We start from the raw sequence: 22698 nt of genomic DNA, 5'->3' as shown, positions 1-22698 counted from the left end.
TGCTTTTTTCCCATTTTTTTTCAAGTAAATCTGCAACTTTTTTCGCGCAGATTTGCCACGTTAAATCTCTTAAATCTGCGACTTTTTTTCTTGTAGATTTGCCACTTTAATCTAGTAAATTTGCAACTTTTTTCTCAAAATATTACCTGAAGTTACCAAATATAGTTCTTTGCCTGATAAAGGGTTAAAGATGGCGGTTGGTCAGTTCCCCATTTGGATAAGCAGAGTCAAGGCACAGAAGTGAATTAATACTATACTAAAGTCACACAATGACACAAAAAAAAAAACTAACAGATCGAGGTATCGGTGGACCAACAACTCCTTTGTTCTGCGACATAACATTACTTTTTTGTCTGTTATCCTTGAAGCTGTTATGCTTTCTTCAAAGCCAACAGACTCCATTGACAAAAACAGCAATTTTAGCTCGCAGAACATAAGAGTTGCTGTTCTAGCGCGTTTGTTTGTGTTACTGTGTGACTTTAGATTCCAATTTTTGACTTTGGTCATTGCTTTTTTCATGGCATTTCCATTTAAAAAACCCAGAAAAGAATGCAGATGAAGTCAGCCTTAAATGCTAAATGTACACTGTAAAAAATGTTTGTTTAAATTACAGTAAAAAACTGTCAAAATGCATCAGAAATAGGTCATAAAATTAAACATTGTACATCACCGTAGTAGATACTTTTAATAACTGTAAATCAAACAATAGTATAAAACTTTAAATTCTACCGCCATAAACTGTAGAAAACACACAGTTTTGCTGTAAAAATATAAATTTTTCATGTAAAGTTAATGGAGAAATACCATGATGAAACAATTATCCTAAAAGTTATGGGATTATTCTGTATAAATTACAGTTTTTGCTGATATTTACATTTACATACGCTCACTGTATTTTTTACGGTGATGTTCTGGCAACCACAGCTGCCGGTATTTTACCGTAAATTCAACAGATTTTTTTTTACAGTGTAGGTATCTTTCAGAGGGTAAAAGCTTTGTACTTAAGGACTGCAAACAAATTTGCATCCATGCAATGTTTTGAACTGCAGTATCACAGTCTATTTTTCCTGTTTACAGTGAGTTGACATTGAAAAACTGTACTAGAAAAAAATGGCTGTGCCATGATTGTTCATTTTTATTATTCCAAAAATAAATGTGGCAGCACTCGCTATCAAGATGGGGATGAATGCATTTTGAAATGGAGTAATTACTACTTCATCTGTCACACACTATAGTGTATGAATTGGCTCGTTGTTTATTCTAAGCTGTCAATAAGTAAATTCACCCATTGCATGATTTGGGAATAAAAACCTGCCAGCAGAGTTTTATAGACATTAATGAACTTTCATTCTTTTTCAGTTTTTCTCTTTTTCTCTCTTTCTGCATGCCCTCCTTGCGCTATGAACTGCTACAAGTTTCCAATAAAAACCAGCAGCTTGCATAGCTAGCATGCACCTACAGCCTTTGAGGCTTTGCTCCAGTCATGCACAAAAATGACTCATGGCCGGACTCTTCACAGACTATTTTCAGACAGAGGATTTTGCAGGCTTGAGCAGAAATGTAAGCTCTTAACCAGCAGTGTTCTCATCCTTGTACCATACTTGACTGATCCATATGAAATACAGTTTGGGCATCATTGTCATCAGAAAATGGAATGTTTCTACTGTAAGTTACACCCACAGCAACTCCTGGCCTCATACATAAAACTGACTCCAGTGAGTTCTACACAGCAAGGTACATTTTAAATACGGGTAAAAATATAACGTTTAACTATATGAAGTGTTACTGGGGGAGAAAAAGGTTAGATCTCACCGTCTCTACCTACAATAACGACATCATGTGAACCAGTACTCATGAGAACAGGCTGTTCCTGTATGATTTTCTACAAAAAGAAGGAACTACAATACCCTGCTTTGAACCAGGAGACTGACAGACGTGTCCCATTCTTGTTCTGTTGGAAGTTAAGTATGGAAGTCGTATTTTATCACTTATCACACCCTGTCCTTTTTTGCTATACATCTTGTGAAACAGTTCCATTTCACAGTGTTAACATGTTTAAAACCGAGATCATGACATGTTTAAAACAGCTACCATGCATTACATATTATACGAAATCATACAAATTTCTTCATGAGAATTGATTAGAACATAAAGCTGACTGAGTGCAGACGTTCAACATATTGTGAGTCTTTGAAGCTGAGTAAACTCCCCAATTCAAGCAGTTCACCAAAGTTGAGAGTCAGAACTGTTTTTTTTCTTTTCTGGTTTCTTCTACAGTCCAACGACATTCAGCTAAGGTTAATTCTTCTGCAGACTTTGCGGCATACTCTTTGCTCCCAATGGATAAGAGTCAAACAATCTAAATGCACTTGCAAACATGTCTTTATTGGGTATTTTTGATAGAACAACCAATGCTATTGGCAGAAAGTACACTGCAAAAAAAGAAAAGTTGGGTGAACTCAAAATTTCAAGGCAACAAACTTCGATAAAATTTTAAGTTGGACAATTAAACTAAATATTTTAAGTTTTGTTTTTGAGTTTGCTCAACTCTGAATTTCTCTGGCACGATTGTAACGCCGCTATGAAATGTCAGCTAGTGTTGTGACCTCAATTTTGGGTTACCATTGATACGCTAATGGCTACTCTTGTAGCTGTAACAAGCAGCGCCGTTAGCATCGGTTAGCCGCTAGCATCAGTTAGCCGCTAGCTTTCGCTAATGACCGAATTTCACAAAAAAGAAATAAGAGTTATCAGAACTATTGTCCCTTGTTGTGAACCCCAACTTAAAGATATAAGTAACAACAACTCACAAACTTGTTTTTGAGCAGACAACTGGCTTCCTTTGTTGTGCTAACTTACATTATTGCCCTAAATGTCAGTAATTTATATTTCCAAGTTTTACCAAATTAAATCACTGTTTTAGGCCAAAAAATACAAGTTGGCTTTTTTTGCAGTGTACTTTTTCTTTAGATACAAAAGATCCTTCTCTCCTACAGCCATCAGGCTGTCTCACTCTTCAAGAGATTCTACCATACTAACTGAATTTCCCCTTGGGGATAAATAAAGTAATTTTGATTTGATTGAACTTTAAGTATAAAGAACAAAGCTGGCATATAGGGGAAAAATAAAAATAACTGCTGCTGAGTCCCTTCCTCTCTCTTGATATCAATATTGCAAGCTTGCGAGCTGGCGTGTGCATGTCACCATCAGTGATGCCTGGCAACAATGCCTTCAGGATCTCCTGCATTATTCAGAAAGCCCAACAAGCGCTAGGGCTCTGCCATTATCTATTTAAATCTGAGTGCAGGCATGTCCCAATGAAAGCCTGTACTTGTGCCACCACCTGCCCCGCTTACAAGAGATTGAGAGGGCTGTAGAGAGGAGGCAAGGGACTGGTTGATGTAGGAAAACATGCAGAGGGAGAGTGATGGGAAGGCCGAAATATTATTGTTTGGAGGGGGTTGGGGTAGCAAAGAGGCAGAGAGGTAGTGGTCGCAATGAGATGAGGACTGAGGAGGGGGAGGAATTAAGCATGACAGCTATTAGAGCAAGGCTATCAGGCCAGGTCAATCAGTTTGAATACTTTACTTTATACACATGTATTACACCAGTAGTTCTCAACCTTTTTGAGTTGCGACCCCCAATTTAACATGCATGTTGTCCGCGACCCCCGCTCACTGAACAGAATCACGGACAGTTCAGATCACCCAAAAAAGAAACAAAATGACCAAAAAAAAGAAACAAAATGACCAAAAAAGACACAAATTGACCACAAAATGATCAAAAAAGAGACAAAATGACCAAAAAAGGAAACAAAATGACCAAAAAAGACACAAAAGGACCAAAAAAACACACAAAATGACCAAAAAAGACACAAAATGACCAAAGAAAGACATTAAATGAAGGCCGAAATATTATTGTTTGGAGGGGGTGGGGGTGGCAAAGAGGCAGAGAGGTAGTGGTCGCAATAAGATGAGGACTGAGGAGGGGGAGGAATTAAGCATGACAGCTATTAGAGCAAGGCTGGGAGGTTAGACGAATGTTGTGGAGTAAAAATGGGAGACAAAATCTAGAACATGGAGGAAGGGTAAGAAGTGATGGAGGCAGATATTAAGAGGGCATTAGGGAAATAGGCAGAAGATGAGATGGGGGAGGAGTGGAGAGAATGAAATGATGAATGGAGTGGAGGAAGAAGAGAAGAAGGAAAGAAAGAGGAAGGAAGGAGGAGGCAAAATAAAAAGCCAAAAGACAGCGAATGGGGAGAAAGAAGGCAGGAAGGGGGCCATGGGAAGCAGAGAGGAAATGAAGGAAGACTTAAGAAACTAAAACTGAGAAGAAGAAGAGGAGGAAAGGCACAAAGACATTTAAGAAAGTGGTGCACCTTGAGAAGAGAATGGAGGTAAATGAAATGAATAGCCGTATGATGTAGCATTTAAAGACTGCTCCTCTCTATCATTTCAGAGCCCCCTCCTTCCCACCTCGCTCTCCTCCATCACCCATTCATCAAATGACTGCCATTCCTTCATCCTGAGTCATCGACGCAATTGCTCATCCACTCCATTAGGCCATCATCCCACCCTCCTTTATCCGCACTTTCCCCCCTCTTGCTTCTCCATCCTCTGATCATCTCCAGGTGAAACACATTCCTCTTATGGTGCCAGTGTGAGGGGAAAACCAATGGCTCAACCATAAAAACATGCAGTTTAACACGTCATTTAATCCGGAATTAAGTCTTCTCATGTCATTCCCATTTACTTGCCACTAGGGAGACATACTGTAATGAATATCCAATCAATCAACTTGTTCCAAGGCTTTTCCATGAACATGCTTTTGAGCAGTGGAAGATGCTTTTTTTGTGTTTTTCAGAGGGCAAAAAAAAAGCAAAATTGAAAGGAATTGATTGAAAAGTGTTTATCTGCTCTAATAAGATGCAAATTTAACTTACTAACTAACAGGCTTTTGAGCTACAGAAGTAAACTAGCGTTATGTTAAGTATTTTAATATAATTTACCGTGATAGTACTGAGAAACTAGCCAACTACTCTTCAGCACTGTGAACAGAAGAGGATTCTGACTGTTCTTCTGGAAGAGTTAGCTTTAGCATCTGCCTTTTTAGCATTATGTCATATGTAGCCATGTGATCCTTTATTTTAGGGTTCTTGTTTTAAAGCAAATCAGGCCAGGTCAATCAGTTCGAATACTTCACTTTATACACATGTATTACACCAGTAGTTCTCAACCTTTTTGAGTTGCGACCCCCAATTTAACATGCATGTTGTCTGCGACCCCCGCTCACTGAAAAGAATCACGGACAGTTCAGATCACCCAAAAAAGAAACAAAATGACAAAAAAACGGAAACAAAATGACCAAAAAAGACACAAATTGACCACAAAATTATAAAAAAAAGACACAAAATGACCAGAAAAGCCACAAAATGCCCCCAAAAAGACACAAAATGACCAAAAAAAGTCACAAATTGACCAAAAAAGACACAAAATTACCAAAAAAAGACTAAAACACATTAACACATGAACACTTTAACACAGTGGAGACAGAGCTGACTTCCAAATTGATTTGGTGACCCCCAGAAATCATCTTGGGACCCCAATTGGGGTCCTGACCCCAAGGTTGAGAATAGCTGTATTACACTGTGCACAATGTACTTACTTGCGTAAGTGTGCGCAAGTGTGTATTTTAACAGAACTGTTGCCTCAAATCAGACATGGCTGTTGTACAATTACTGAAAATGTTGTTTGCTTCATTTGAACTCGAATGCCAAATTGCAACCGAACAACATTTCACTATAATTGTCACCTGCCAAAATATCTACCAGCTTGTCTGATGAGAAGTGCATTCCTCAGTTGTTGTTTAGCACCATACAGGTACACAAAGTACACTGTAGTTTGCCAATGTGAACTCACTTAGCTAGTGTAAGTACAGACGAGCCATGGACATAGCCTCAGAGCTTAAGCTAATGCTAGCTAAATGCTAGCAACACTTGCCATTTCAGCTGTCAAAAATACTGTGAGGAGCTGTCAGGCATAGTTACAGTAACTAATAGAAAAATATATTTCATGACAATTTAAAAACATGTTTACTTTACTTCTAATGGAATGGCATGTAGATCCTCATTAGGAGTACAAATATAGATGTTTCTTTACTGTCCTGTCTATCTTATATATGAGTCATTTTCATGGAAATAGTGGGACCTATTAATGCAGTCATCCAGAAAATAAAATATGTATGTATGTATGTATATAATATGTATTTCACAACTGCAGCAAACTGCCTTTATTATTTTTCATGCACATAATTGTCATGGGAACACTGTGTGAATGTGTGTATTCCCCTTGAGAATTACTAAAGAATATACAGTGAGACGATGCAAAGCAAACACACATCTCCTGGGCAGTGTCTCAAACACATAACACAGTAGGAAGTATGCTGATGTATCCGCCACTATAGTGGTTTTCTATTTTGAGCACAGGGACTGACACACACATATATTTTTCATACTATATGACTTGTTGGACTGCCCATGTAACGAACGGCTGTGACTCACAGTCCTCAATCAAGAAATTCATCAATTCATCAATCATGAAAGAAGGCAAGATTGAAAATACACCCGTCCACACACACACAAACACACATTCCTCTATCAATATGAATGAACACATGCTAACATGATTCATTTCCAGAAGCACTTGAGCCACAGTCCTCAAATCAGCTTCTCTCATACACTGTATTTTCTCTCTCTCTCTTGCTGATTTTAGCGTGAAATGCTCAGTGATCATTCTGCCGCAGTTCTCCATGCAGCCCGTAATCATTGCAGCGCTCGCTCACTTATTCTGTCAGTCAGAGAGGAATGGAGAGGGCTAGTTGACACCCAACACCAATCCTCTACCCCCCCACAAATAAACACACACACACACACACAAACACACACACATCAAAAACCTACTCAAATAAAAACACTCACACAGGCGACCGAAGGCAAACAGACAACCCCGGTGTTTAATGACACACATGTAGAGAGGCCATCTCGCCTGGCTAGAAATGGGCAATGGACTTGGGCTTGGAGCTTGCTAGGGTGGAAAGGGGAACAATTTCATGCCCAAGTGCATCAGAGAAGAGTACACTGGGAACACGAGCAAACATTTTTCCACCCAGATAGGTTACAGCAATTACCCTCGCCTCTTTAACCTTGCCGCTCGCCTGCAAGCTCTGTTTCAGGTCCCATCCACAAGAGGAGTCAAACATAATAGTTCATATTGGAACGTTGGGGGGTTGGGTGGGTATCTTTCCCTCCATTACATCATTTTGAGCATGATGAGTGGCCCAAACATCTATTGGGAGTATATATACTGCACGGGTAGCGATTATTAGTTTGTGTTTTGTTTTTGAGTTTGCTGAACTCTGAATTTCTCTGGCACGATTATAACGGCGCTATGAATGTCAGCTAATGTTGTGACCACAATTTTGAGTTAGCATTGATACGCTAATGGCTATTCTTGTAGCTGTAACAAGCAGCGCCGCTAGCATCAGTTAGCCGCTAGCAACAGTTAGCCGCTAGAATCAGTTAGCCGCTAGCATCAGTTAGCCGCTAGCAACAGTTAGCCACTAGCAACAGTTAGCCACTAGCAACAGTTAGCCGCTAGCATCAGTTAGCCGCTAGCTTTCGCTAATGACCGACCAATTTCATGCCCAAGTGCATCAGAGAAGAGTACACTGGGAACACGAGCAAACATTTTTCCACCCAGATAGGTTACAGCAATTACCCTCGCCTCTTTAACCTTGCCGCTCGCCTGCAAGCTCTGTTTCAGGTCCCATCCACAAGAGGAGTCAAACATAATAGTTCATATTGGAACGTTGGGGGGGTTGGGTGGGTATCTTTCCCTCCATTACATCATTTTGAGCATGATGAGTGGCCCAAACATCTATTGGGAGCGTATATACTGCACGGGTAGCGATTATTAGTTTGTGTTTTGTTTTTGAGTTTGCTGAACTCTGAATTTCTCTGGCACGATTATAACGGCGCTATGAATGTCAGCTAATGTTGTGACCACAATTTTGAGTTAGCATTGATACGCTAATGGCTACTCTTGTAGCTGTAACAAGCAGCGCCGCTAGCATCAGTTAGCCGCTAGCATCAGTTAGCCGCTAGCAACAGTTAGCCGCTAGCTTTCGCTAATGGCCGACCAATTTCATGCCCAAGTGCATCAGAGAAGAGTACACTGGGAACACGAGCAAACATTTTTCCACCCAGATAGGTTACAGCAATTACCCTCGCCTCTTTAACCTTGCCGCTCGCCTGCAAGCGCTGTTTCAGGTCCCATCCACAAGAGGAGTCAAATATAACAGTTCATATTGGGACGTTGGGGGGGTTGGGTGGGTATCTTTCCCTCCATTACATCATTTTGAGCATGATGAGTGGCCCAAACATCTATTGGGAGCGTATATACTGCACGGGTAGCGATTATTAGTTTGTGTTTTGTCTTTGAGTTTGCTGAACTCTGAATTTCTCTGGCACGATTATAACGGCGCTATGAATGTCAGCTAATGTTGTGACCACAATTTTGAGTTAGCATTGATACGCTAATGGCTACTCTTGTAGCTGTAACAAGCAGCGCCGCTAGCATCAGTTAGCCGCTAGCATCAGTTAGCCGCTAGCATCAGTTAGCCGCTAGCAACAGTTAGCCGCTAGCAACAGTTAGCCGCTAGCTTTCGCTAATGGCCGACCAATTTCATGCCCAAGTGCATCAGAGAAGAGTACACTGGGAACACGAGCAAACATTTTTCCACCCAGATAGGTTACAGCAATTACCCTCGCCTCTTTAACCTTGCCGCTCGCCTGCAAGCTCTGTTTCAGGTCCCATCCACAAGAGGAGTCAAACATAATAGTTCATATTGGAACGTTGGGGGGTTGGGTGGGTATCTTTCCCTCCATTACATCATTTTGAGCATGATGAGTGGCCCAAACATCTATTGGGAGTATATATACTGCACGGGTAGCGATTATTAGTTTGTGTTTTGTTTTTGAGTTTGCTGAACTCTGAATTTCTCTGGCACGATTATAACGGCGCTATGAATGTCAGCTAATGTTGTGACCACAATTTTGAGTTAGCATTGATACGCTAATGGCTATTCTTGTAGCTGTAACAAGCAGCGCCGCTAGCATCAGTTAGCCGCTAGCAACAGTTAGCCGCTAGAATCAGTTAGCCGCTAGCATCAGTTAGCCGCTAGCAACAGTTAGCCACTAGCAACAGTTAGCCACTAGCAACAGTTAGCCGCTAGCATCAGTTAGCCGCTAGCTTTCGCTAATGACCGACCAATTTCATGCCCAAGTGCATCAGAGAAGAGTACACTGGGAACACGAGCAAACATTTTTCCACCCAGATAGGTTACAGCAATTACCCTCGCCTCTTTAACCTTGCCGCTCGCCTGCAAGCTCTGTTTCAGGTCCCATCCACAAGAGGAGTCAAACATAATAGTTCATATTGGAACGTTGGGGGGGTTGGGTGGGTATCTTTCCCTCCATTACATCATTTTGAGCATGATGAGTGGCCCAAACATCTATTGGGAGCGTATATACTGCACGGGTAGCGATTATTAGTTTGTGTTTTGTTTTTGAGTTTGCTGAACTCTGAATTTCTCTGGCACGATTATAACGGCGCTATGAATGTCAGCTAATGTTGTGACCACAATTTTGAGTTAGCATTGATACGCTAATGGCTACTCTTGTAGCTGTAACAAGCAGCGCCGCTAGCATCAGTTAGCCGCTAGCATCAGTTAGCCGCTAGCAACAGTTAGCCGCTAGCTTTCGCTAATGGCCGACCAATTTCATGCCCAAGTGCATCAGAGAAGAGTACACTGGGAACACGAGCAAACATTTTTCCACCCAGATAGGTTACAGCAATTACCCTCGCCTCTTTAACCTTGCCGCTCGCCTGCAAGCGCTGTTTCAGGTCCCATCCACAAGAGGAGTCAAATATAACAGTTCATATTGGGACGTTGGGGGGGTTGGGTGGGTATCTTTCCCTCCATTACATCATTTTGAGCATGATGAGTGGCCCAAACATCTATTGGGAGCGTATATACTGCACGGGTAGCGATTATTAGTTTGTGTTTTGTCTTTGAGTTTGCTGAACTCTGAATTTCTCTGGCACGATTATAACGGCGCTATGAATGTCAGCTAATGTTGTGACCACAATTTTGAGTTAGCATTGATACGCTAATGGCTACTCTTGTAGCTGTAACAAGCAGCGCCGCTAGCATCAGTTAGCCGCTAGCATCAGTTAGCCGCTAGCATCAGTTAGCCGCTAGCAACAGTTAGCCGCTAGCAACAGTTAGCCGCTAGCTTTCGCTAATGGCCGACCAATTTCATGCCCAAGTGCATCAGAGAAGAGTACACTGGGAACACGAGCAAACATTTTTCCACCCAGATAGGTTACAGCAATTACCCTCGCCTCTTTAACCTTGCCGCTCGCCTGCAAGCTCTGTTTCAGGTCCCATCCACAGGAGGAGTCAAACATAATAGTTCATATTGGAACGTTGGGGGGGGTTGGGTGGGTTTCTTTCCCTCCATTACATCATTTTGAGCATGATGAGTGGCCCAAACATCTATTGGGAGCGTATATACTGCACGGGTAGCGATTATTAGTTTGTGTTGACCCGTTATCCTGCAATAACAAGGCGGGTGTGATTAAATACTCATTATTCAAGGGGAAAATGTGTCAAAACAAGGTGCTAACTCTCCGGTAAGAGCCGCTCCGTTATAGCAACAATGAAGCTATGCTTATGGATATGAGGGGGAGTACTGACAATTAAAAGAGAAGTGTGAAGGATATCAAAATGCACCCATATGAGTGTGTGTGACGCCCTCACTCCACCAAACCTGGATTAACAATACAGGCCTTGCTTTTTTATTAGTGTTTGTCTTCTCGCCAACACTGTGAGCCTGCCAACAGAGAGTGGGGAAGGGAAAGCCCCTTTGACACAGGAGAAAAGATTAGCATTAATATTACTACAAACACACTTAGAAAATGTCAGGGTGGTATTAAGCTCAATTGGAGCAGCCTTAGCATCTATTTAATGCTTATATGGATATTATTGACCATACTGACATTTATTATCTTGCCTAATCACTGTCTATTGGTTTGCTTTCAACTTTGTTCAAGTTACAAAGCTTTGCAGACGCCAAGAAATCCAGACTTGTCGTCGTAAAGTTCCTTTGTTTCTTACATTTCTCAACCAAATACGTCTGTAAGTTGGATCCAAGTCTCCAAGTCCGTGCCAAGATCATCAAGTTTCTCACTCAGATTTTGTAAAGATGTCCCTCCAGAGCCACAGAGAACATTACACAAATGTTTTAACATTGACTGTATATACATTAAAGACTGTACAAAAATGAAGCCCACACATGGGCGCTGCTCTTAACGCAGTTGGAGCTACACTCAAAAAAATTATTCAAGCCCTTCTTAGATGTGACACATTAATGTATTGTTTATCCAATGAAAATATATCAATTAAAATCAAATCCAAAGTAGTTTAAGAAGTGTAACCTAAAATGTATTAATTGACTCCCCTGTCCTTCCCTTCAACCCAAAAAGAATGACTTTCAGTTTTCCAATTCTATGTTTTTAGGTTGAACGAACACAATTTCTTTATTTTAGCTCTCCTCGACCTAAATGAGTTGAGGTAACTCAATTTAAATACAACACATACATGTTTTTAATTTGAGTTCGACCAAATGTAAAAAAGTGAGCTACATTAACTCAAATACATTATATTGCATCGATGCACTTGTTTTGAGTTTGGGCTACATATATTTGTTGGATGGAAATTCTGCCCACAATTTAATTGAGTTCATCCAATGAGTTATTTTTTTGAGTGTAGAGTCTGTTCAGTAGTGAACAGTGGATAGAGCTGTGCCATCAAGTTCCCACCCATGACGTGCACTTTGATTTTGTAATTTGGCCCATGTCCCATCGGCTGGAGCGGGGTTTGTGGTCTATACCTGCGCCAGCCACCAGGGGGCGATCAATATATTTTGGCTCACTTTTGGGGGACTGTCATGTCATGTAGTCCATCTTTTGATGCAGCCAATCGTTCTACCAGGCTGACTGGTAATCTGACTTTGTTGAGAACTGGCAGGATGCCAGTTTGAACACACACACACACACACACACACACACACACACACACACACACACATTCTTGTATTTCTATCTTTGTGAGGGCCCTCATTGGAATAGTGAATTCCCTTGCAAGGTTATAATAGTTTTGGTTTTTTCATTAATTTTAGTTTTAATTTCGTTGTGATTTGCTAGTTTTAGTTTAGTATTTATTTTTTTGATATGCCCGAGTTTTTTTTATTAGTTGTAGTTTTTTGTAATGGGGTATTTGTTGGGTGGGAGATTAAAAAAGGTCAGAGTAAATTTTGTCTTTATTTCCTTTGTCTGATCCATCTTCATTATGTATGAAAAAAGTTGACAAAGACGAAAACGAAGGACATTTTCACTATAATTTTAGTTCGGTTTGTAACCACACAATACAGTTTCAGTTAATTATCATTATCATGTAACTTTAACCCTTAAAACAAAGTCTGAAATCTCAAAACTAGTGAGGACCGGCCGAAATGTCCTCACTTCGCAAAAATGTCCTCACTCTGTTGGTTAAAAATGTGTTCTGGTCCTCACTATGTAGGAAGTACAAGAACACACACACACACACACACACACACACACACACACATACACACACACAAATTGTAAACTCAGTATTCTTTTAACTTGTCTCTCCAAATTGATGGAAAGGTGGAACGGCTTCATAAATGTTGGACTCGCAACGTGAAATTTTATCAAATTCTCGTGCAAGTAAAGCACATGCTTTAGTTTGCCAGTGCATTGTGTTCATGACTAACACTTTTCAAAAACAACAGATTTTTCATCTACTGCATAATTTAGCCAACCCTGACTCCCCTCTGCATCAGAAGAACCATGAATGCACCTGGTTATTTGAGCTTCAATAACGTCTGCAGCGTCTAATCATCTCATCTCTGCCAGCCTGCGTCTCATAACGACAGTAATCTCCCTCCTTGCTTCTGTTTGGCTCTGTGAGGAAGATATGACTGTGGACAGGCAACATTTTAAATGAGTAATGTTACATCCACTGATTAACTTGAAGGTAAATGTTGCACTGTTAATTACCACAGGGATATTAGCAAGCAAGCAAGATTAGACCATGAATCAGTCATGGTGGCCTCTTCAGAACCTGAGCTGATTACTAACCGAGAAAAAAATAAATGCATCCTGCTTAATCAGATGGAGAACCACGCCCACGCCACATCTGATCTTTCAAGCTGACTTTTATCCACTTAAGAGTGTAGTTTGCATTTTTATGGCTATTCCTGAGTAGCCACCCTGATTGTCTGAACAGAATCACGGACAGTTCAGATCACCCAAAAAAGAAACAAAATGACCAAAAAACTGAAACAAAATTACCAAAAAAGACACAAATTGACCACAAAATGATCAAAAAAGACACAAAATGACCAGAAAAGACACAAAATGCCCCAAAAAAGACACAAAATGACCAAAAAGAGACACAAATTGACGAAAAAAGACACAAAATTACCAAAAAAAGACACAAAATGACTTAAAAAAAGACACAAAATGACCAAAAAAGGAAACAAAATGACCAAAAAAGACACAAAATGACTAAAAAAACACAAAATGACCAAAAAAAATACATTAAATGACCAAAAAGACTAAAACACATGAACACTTTAACACAGTGGAGACAGAGCTGACTTCCAAAATGATTTGGCGACCCCCAGAAATCATTTCGCGACCCCAATTGTGAGTTTTTCTTGTGTGATTTTGTAGCATGCTGGGAATGTTTTTTATTTATCTCTGCTTAAGTGAACATATTATTAGACTTTTATTTAGCAGTGGGTGACCTATTTGTGTTTTTGTTTTGTTCTGTGTATTTGTTGTTCGCTTCCATTTTTATTTATTTAATTATTTATTTATTTTATTTTATTTTTGGTAATTCTTCTTACTATTAGTTATTCCTTATCTGATTTCATTTTATTTTATGTATTATTTTTATTATTATTATTATTTTATTTTTTTTACTTGTTACACTTGACACTGTTTTGACTCTCGTAATGTCATCTCTTGATTTTGTTATGTCACTGAAAAATCAATAAACAAAAAAAAAAAAAAAAAGAGTGTCATTTGCCTCACATCTGTCATTGTTATCGATTTGTTCTAACTCCAGTTACAATCAGAGGTTTAATAATAATATGGCTGCAAAAAAAACTGCTGCCATGTTCATAAAAGTTGGGTGGTTGATGTCTTGATCACCAGACAACATCTTTTGAACCTCGCCTCCATAAAGCACGTGGATGACAGAACATGGCATGCTTATATTGTGCATGAATGACTGCCAATCTGCTGCTTGTGTCTGTGAGGGGCTAATAAAACCCCCAGTGCTAGAGTTGAATGCTCTTTATTGATATGCAATATGCAAAATGGCCTCTTTATGGCTTAACACTCAGCGTGGTTTATCAGAGTCGGGGCTGAGGGGAAAATAGAGGCAGAGAGATGAGCAGAAAACATGAAGCAGGGAGGGAATATGTGCATAGCCAGCCACTGCTACCCCCAAATTGTTCTTATCGACCGCAACCATTCATCTAGATTTTAAAAATGAATGCACTATATCAACACTGAGAGCTTTTCTTTTAGATAGCACCATCTCCTCTGCTCTGCTATCATGCAGCGGGTCGGCTTTAGAGGCAACTGTAATAATATGGAAACCCCTTAAAGCCCTTCACCTTGTCATCCAGACTAGTATTGCTTTCCCACTACTGCGAGATTTCAGCACGGAGCTTTGATATACCGGAGAGATGATAACAAAGTGCTTTGTTGCAGAGGGAAACTCTATCAGTGGCAGATCGTATTGGGAGAATAACGTAACGGTCAATTTCTGAAAGGTTTGACAAGTCGAGAGCAGCTATTAATGGCGGGGAAATCTGACACGTGATATTGTTCAACATTTAAAGATGGTCCGCTGCCATTACATTCCTCAGTGTATTACATTAAGTGAACCTTGTGTCACGTCCAAATTAAGTTTTCCTTTTAAGTCCGGAATCATTCAATAGCGTTAAAAGTAATGTTAGAAAACCTTGGCACTGAATTTCTGGCACCACTTGGGGTTGTAAGGGTGGTCATTTTCTATAAGTGTCAAACTGAGCTGTTAGATTTTAGCCATGCGAGCTGCACGGCTCTAGGAATACTTCTTCAACCAATTGCAAAGCACAAGAAACAGACACAACTATTACATGAGGAGTGCCAGCTCAGGTCATTTAATACCTCCAACACCAAGAACAAACATACTCAAACGCACAGTTATCTATCGATCAATAATGTCATGGAACTTCCCACACTTCCTCCTCACATCTCTAGCATGCAAAACAAATTGTCATGGAAGTAGTATGATACTACGTATCCATGGTGTCCATGTCTACTTGGGAGTATAACCGAGACTTTAGCATGGCTGGAGACTCTTAACCTTGTTAATATGGCTGCATGAGGAAAGCCCATATTAGTGCTGGACATAGTCAATTAATATTCTCTGGTGTTTGACATCACAGAAGCCTGTCAGATGTGTCATTTTGTCCCAAGAAATTGAACTGTCTGTCATCTTTCTACAAACTATCAGGGGTTCAAGGTGTTGCCTGTCGGACTCCCTGTATCTTTTTTTTTTCACTCTGAGAACGGAGCGTGCAGGAGACTCAAACAAACGCCAACACGGCACTTAATCTTCATGCACCCATCAAGACACAGCATCATTACCGAGCCTCTCATGTGACGGTGAAAAGAAATAATGGGATTTGTGCAATGCGTGTTGATGCACCAGAATGAATCCTGGCAAATTCATCTCTACACACTGCAAGAAATGTCCACACAACATTGCCTTTTCTTCTTTTGCTCAGTTCAACAAAAGAAACTCAATTTTAAGGTTGAACGAAACTTGATAAGTCACAGCGAAGCGACATTTTGATAGCATCTTGCTTTCTTAATGTCCTGTGTTTCCTCGTGAATGGAGAAGAGACAGTTGGAAGAGAGAGAAAATATGCTTTCAAACATTTTAGGGGATTTATTTGGAGTTTGGAGATTATACGATTAACACCCACAGCACAAGGACTTATCATTAAAAATGTAAATGTGATAATAATACTAGTAGCTCTGTAGATGTACAGGTGCATCTCAATAAATTTGAATATCATAAAAAAGTTTATTTATGTCAGTAATTCAATTCAAAAAGTGGAAATAACACATTATATAGATCCATTACACACAGAATGAAACATGTCATGCCTTAATTTATTTAATTTCTTCTAATTATAATGATTATGGCTTACATTTAATGAAGACCTAAAATTCAGTGTCTCAAAAAAATGTAATATTACAAAAGACCAATTTTAAAAAGTATGTTTAATATGGAAATGTTGGCCTCTGAAGAGTATGTCCATCTATATGACTCAATACTTGGTTGGGGCTGTTTGACTTGAACTACTGGAAATGGACTTTTCCATCATATTCTAATGTATTGAGATGCAGCTGTATCTATATTGTGATGGTGTACATAAGTTGTATAACACACCTTTTTTTCCGCTGTATCAACAATGGTTTTTATCTGTGTAATCATTCCCTGTCCTGTCAAAGTGACCCCCCTTTTCCATTTGATGGACAGAATGAGCAGCGTGTCCTGTTGTAAAACACAACCGGCTGTTTCATCACACCATTTTCACATCTGACAGATTGCAGACAGGGAAGTGCAATTGATGGAGTGTGTCTCCAGTTCCTTCTGTAAACCGAGTGTGCAAGCAGGACGAAGGCTTTGATACTATGATGCAAATTTCAATACCTAAGGAGTTAATCTCTTCAGTGGGCCATTAACCCTTTATCAGGCAAAGAACTATATTTGGTAACTTCAGGTAATATTTTGGGAAAAAAGTTGCAATTTGACTAGATTAAAGTGGCAAATCTACAAGAAAAAAAGTCACAGATTTAAGAGATTTAAAGTGGCAAATCAGCGTGAAAAAAGTCGCAGATTTACTAGAAAAAAGTGAAAAAACAACAACTTTTTTCTCCCAGATTCACCACTTTAACCCATAATAGGACACTCATTGAAATACTTGCAAATTCCAAATTTCAACCCTAGAGAATATTGGAGGATATTACATACAGCCAGAATGTGTAAAAAAAACCATACGAAACCAATATTTGGAGAAAAAAGTTGACGAGATTAAAGTGGCAAATCTACGAGAAAAAAATGCGTAGATTTATGAGATTTAAAGTGGTGAATCTGGGAGAAAAACGTTTTTTTTCCCCCACTTTTTTCTCGTAAATCTGCGACTTTTTTCGCACAGATTTGCCACTTTAAATCTCTTAAATCTGCGACTTTTTTTCTTGTAGATTTGCCACTTTAATCTAGTAAATTTGCAACTTTTTTCTCAAAATATTTGTATTTTTTATTTTGGATATCAGCTGAAATTACCAAATAAATTTTTTTTCGCCCGATAAAGGGTTAATCTGCATAGACAAATGTTTAAATCACACAAATTCAGTTCAAAACACATATACAGTGGGATATTACTGTGATTGAAGCAGCTGTCTATGCAAAAAAACATTCACATAACGCCACAAAAATAGACCTGAAGTGTAAAAAAAACCCAGGGCTTCTCCATGAGATGCATGTCTTGCGTCCTCAGAGTGGACACATTTAATAGAATGAGGTCCTATGGCTGTCCTAATAATGTCTTTTTTGGTCTTTTGTGTCTTTTTTTGGTAATTTTGTGTCTTTTTTTGATCATTTTGTGTCTTTTTTGATCATTTTGTGTCTTTTTTTGATCATTTTGTGGTTAATTTGTGTCTTTTTTGGTCATTTTGTTTCCTTTTTTGGTCATTTACTGTCTTTTCTGGTCATTTTGTGTCTTTTTTGATCATTTTGTGTCTTTTTTTGATCATTTTGTTTCCTTTTTTGGTAATTTACTGTCTTTTCTGGTCATTTTGTGTCTTTTTTGATCATTTTGTGTCTTTTTTTGGTCATTTTGGGTCTTTTTTTGGTCATTTTGTGATCAATTTGTGTCTTTTTTGGTCATTTTGTTTCCTTTTTTGGTCATTTACTGTCTTTTCTGGTCATTTTATGATGCTGGTGATTGGTTGTCTAACATACACGTCATAAAGGCATGGGGGGGGTCTTTTGTGTCTTTTTTTTGGTCATTTTGTGTCTTTTTTTGATCATTTTGTGTCTTTTTTGATCAATTTGTGTCTTTTTTGGTCATTTTGTTTCCTTTTTTGGTCATTTACTGTCTTTTCTGGTCATTTTGTGTCTTTTTTGATCATTTTGTGTCTTTTTTTGATCATTTTGTGTCTTTTTTGATCATTTTGTGGTCAATTTGTGTCTTTTTTTGGTCATTTTGTTTCCTTTTTTGGTCATTTACTGTCTTTTCTGGTCATTTTGTGTCTTTTTTAGTCATTTTGTTTCCTTTTTTTGGTCATTTTGTTTCTTTTTTGGGTGAACTGTGTGTGTGAGATTCTGTTTCTGATTCTGTGAGCTGGGGTCGTGGAAAACATGCATGTTAAATTGGGGGTCGCGACTCAAAAAGGTTGAGAACTACTGCATTTTGTTTCCTTTTTTGGTCATTTACTGTCTTTTCTGGGGGGTCTGAGCCCTTAAACTGACACGAAGAACAAGAACGATATCTCATTTGACTGATTTGTCCACCAACATTCGCCTATCAAAAGAAAGGATATTGAGAGATACACTGTAAAAAATGTTTGTAGAAATAACAGTAAAACACTGTCAATTTGCATCAGAAATAGGTTGTAAAATTAAACATTGTACATCACCGTAGCAGATACTTTTAATTACTGTAAATCAAAGAATAGTAAAAAACTTTCAATTCTACCGCCATAAACTGTAGAAAACACACAGTTTTGCTGTAAAAATATAAATTTTTAGATACAAACTGTATCTATCTTCTAATATCCTCTGTTTTGCAAAATTTCTTACAGCCCATATTTTCAGAAAACAATGCTTGACAGGACTTAATTGTGGTTTCATAGTCATTGTGACATGTTTGGAAGAGATTGATTAATAAAGTTTTATGAAGATATACACTTTATCTGTCAATAATAAAGCACATTGTCACAATCATTTCATGAGAAAAAGAGGAAAATCATATTTTACTCTAACTTTATGTGTGACCATGTATATAATAATATAATATAATATATATATATATAATAATATGAGGTAATCTGAGTACTTCTGAGTACATTTGCAGTTATGTGGATGTAAAATCCACAAATTTCTATTTTCATTCCAGTCCAAAAAGTCACTATATCAGCTGCGATATCGGTAATCTGTGGATTTTTTTCCTTCTTAAATAAGAATCATATCTGCCTCAAAAATACCTTATCATTCAGGCCCTACTACACACACATACACACAGAGTACTGTAAGCAAGACACAGTGTGGATTCCCAGCAATAAGAGGCAAAACCACCACTCTGGGTCCTTTAATTAACTCCAAATGTATTAGATAAACACAACTCAGGCTTGTGGTTTACCCATCATTTCCCACAATCCTCCTTTCAATAATTTCAGAAGATCACACCTGGTATGATGTGGATGAGTTCTGTGCCTGATCCATCTGATATTTCCCCACATTATCCACATAATCCAACTAATGATGCCATAAGGTACAGCAAGGCGGTGCCAACAGAGGGGCTGTGTATGCAGCAGTGTGACTGTAGCATGCAGGGGAAGAGGCGGTAACTGAGATAATTCATGTGAAACCAGATGTTAAGGAGAATCATCTTTCAAAGGAGCGCCAAACGTGCATTAAAGAGGCACGACTGCGCCCCCTTTAATCATCCACACATCTACACTGGTGGAGTAATGAATGTGCAGCATCTTAAACGACCCTCCAACAACCCCGGAGGGTTCCTGGACCGGGGTGGTCCTGAGGAATCATCTCCTCGCTGTCCCAAGTGTTCCCAAGCTCGTTGTGTTGCATATGATTAATTAAACCATTGTGCACCTCTTTGCTTTGCAGCGTAAACGCGATACTTCTGCAGCCAGAGCGAATTCCTCTCCGGGACATACAGCACACACACACACACACACACACACACGCACACACACACACATGCACACTCAGATACATGCACACGCACAGCGCGCTTTCACGGTCAGCGAATATTTACGCACGGATGAAACTCGGCGACAACATGTTCGAGTCTTTTCCATATGTGTTTTTGCAATGCCAGCCAAAGACCATTTGGTATGTGTGTGTGTGTGTGTGTGTGTGTGTGTGTGTGTGTGTGTGTGTGTGTGTGTGAGGAGAGGGGGTCGTCCTGCGTTCGCAAATGGCGCAACTTCTCATTTTTCTCCTGTCAAGTTGACACAGCTGGGAGCCCCGCTGACAGCACACTGAACCTGTCGCTGCTGCACCGACACACACCAGGATCTAGTGGTTCTCTTCCCCGTACAGTCCAAAGACAAAAGCCTGCTTTACAGTGCAGCGTGCACGGAGAGTGAGCGTGCAGAGAAGGTCTCTGCACAGGAGCACCTGCACCTCCAGCCCTTTATCTTCACCACCCCCATCCAACATCCAACCGCTCCAGGAGGGTGCTTACCTTAAAGTGGAGGCTTCTGGGCGACGTTTTCACTCTTCGTTGGAGTAAGAGGAAGAGAAACACACGCCTATTCCGCAGCTCCCCGATCGCTGTGTGGAGGAGAACGGAGGTAGCAGTAACAGCAGTGAGAACCAGCGGTGCTCTCTCTCTCTCTCTCTCTCTCTCTCTCTCTCTCTCTCTCTCTCTCTCTCTCTCTCTCTCTCTCTCTCTCTCCCTCTCTGGTTCACAGGCAGGGCTCCCCACTGAAATATTACCGACAACCGATTGGTCCACGGGATCCTCGGCGGCCCCCTTTCCGCTGCTCTAGGAGGGGCCAAATAAACCCGCGGGGACAGAGGAGGCCATCACACTGACAATGAATCAATCATAAAAGCCAAACAAGTGATATGCATTTTGATTCTATTCACACAGCATATATATATGCCACGTGTTTTAAATTTAAATGTGTGGTTGCACAGATTTGCTGGAGGTCTCTCTGGAAAAAAAAAAGCCCAATTTTGGCTCCATTCACACAGATGCACAGCATCACTAGAGTGCAGACTGTAGTTACGGTACTCGGAGGGTTTAGACCTCACCCGTGATGTTTGAGCAGCGGATCCGCCCATTCTGAATACGCCATCACGTCAGGCACTTAACTTAGACGGTAGCGACTGTAAATGGGTCAGAGCAGAGGGAGAGAGAGTGGAAATAGAGCCGTTTCATTAGGCCTTAAGGCAATTCCATGATTGCATGAGTGTTTTAGTGCATGCACGTGGGCTGATACTTGCAAACAATAATAATAATAATCATGATATTCATAATAATGACCTATTTTTTGCTGGACTTTCCAAATGAACAGTTGGAAATGGGTTTACTTGTCATGCACGTGTCCAAGTATCATATGAGATGAAAAGGTGCTCGCGCTTGCAACCGAGAGGGCGTTAAAGTCTGACTTTTTTTTTTTGTCAGTTCCTACCGAAGACCGTGATTTTCACAGGCGCTGCTCAGCGCCTTTGGTGTTAATTCCTCATGATGCTGCGTAAATACATTCAGCGCTGCTGCTCCCACAGAGACAGACACAGAGTGAGTGCAGCAGGACCCACCCTATCAGCTTTATTGTCTTCTCACCCAGCACATTTAGAAAGAATTTGAACATTTCCAGGACGCTAAATGACAATTTCCTTATCTTTCCTCTCAGTTGAACTAACTATACAACTCTCTTTCATTAGCACAACAGAGTTTACCCCCTTTCAGGGCTGATAAATATTCATGAAGTACTTTTAAAATGAATGTGACTATGAGGTCTGCTTAAAAATAGTGTTATTTTTCCCAAAATATAATAAATTGTTTTACTTTATAGATTTTAACCCGCTGGCAATCATGCATTTACTCACACTTTAATTTACTGCTACAGCACTCTTTATTATGAGGATTCAGCATCTATTCAGCAATTAAGAAGCGGGAAGTGATGTGCAAGTGGATTTTAATTATCCCCGGCATTTGAATGTGTCATTATTTGTATAAAAGAGTCCTGTTTACTTATTAATAGCAGTGACAGTTGTGGAGCAGGAGCAGCTTGGTTGCATTGGCAGCTTTTAGTTTCAGCACCATGGTCAGTGACACTGATACAGGCCACTGTGTGAGACTGTCAGTGTGTGTGTGTGTGTGTGTGTGTGTGTGTGTGTGTGTGTGTTTGTAACTGTTCACACCAGAATGCTGACACTAGAAATAAATGTGTTGACTTTCAGGATGAATGTGTCAAGTCAACTTCAGAACAGAGTTGAGAGATTGTCAAAGTCTGCTCTGCTTGGTGTCAAAATCTAGTGTTAAACTCCATGAACACAGTGTGACCCCGACCAGTCGCCAGCTAATAATGTTAGCATTTTAGCTCCCTGCAAACCACAGATATACACTACCGGTCAAAAGTTTTAGAACACCCCAATTTTTCCATTTTTTATTGAAATTCAAGCAGTTCAAGTCAAATGAACAGCTTGAAAGGGTCC

General features: G+C 39.8%; 1 protein-coding gene across 1 annotated transcript in view; it reads right to left on the bottom strand.

The window, feature by feature from the left end:
- The window catches only part of dlgap3 (discs, large (Drosophila) homolog-associated protein 3), a 243291-nt gene that overhangs the window by 192297 nt on the left and 28296 nt on the right, over positions 1-22698 (bottom strand). The window contains exon 2 of the mRNA XM_059350170.1: positions 20717-20805. The gene's annotated coding sequence lies outside the window, so the exon portion shown is untranslated. The remainder of the gene's footprint in view (positions 1-20716; positions 20806-22698) is intronic.

This window comes from Centropristis striata, chromosome 14, assembly GCF_030273125.1.
Source record: "Centropristis striata isolate RG_2023a ecotype Rhode Island chromosome 14, C.striata_1.0, whole genome shotgun sequence".
In the NCBI taxonomy this organism is placed as follows: Eukaryota; Metazoa; Chordata; class Actinopteri; order Perciformes; family Serranidae; genus Centropristis; species Centropristis striata.
Note: the sequence above shows the minus strand (reverse complement) of the source record. Positions and strands in the feature narration are given on the sequence as shown.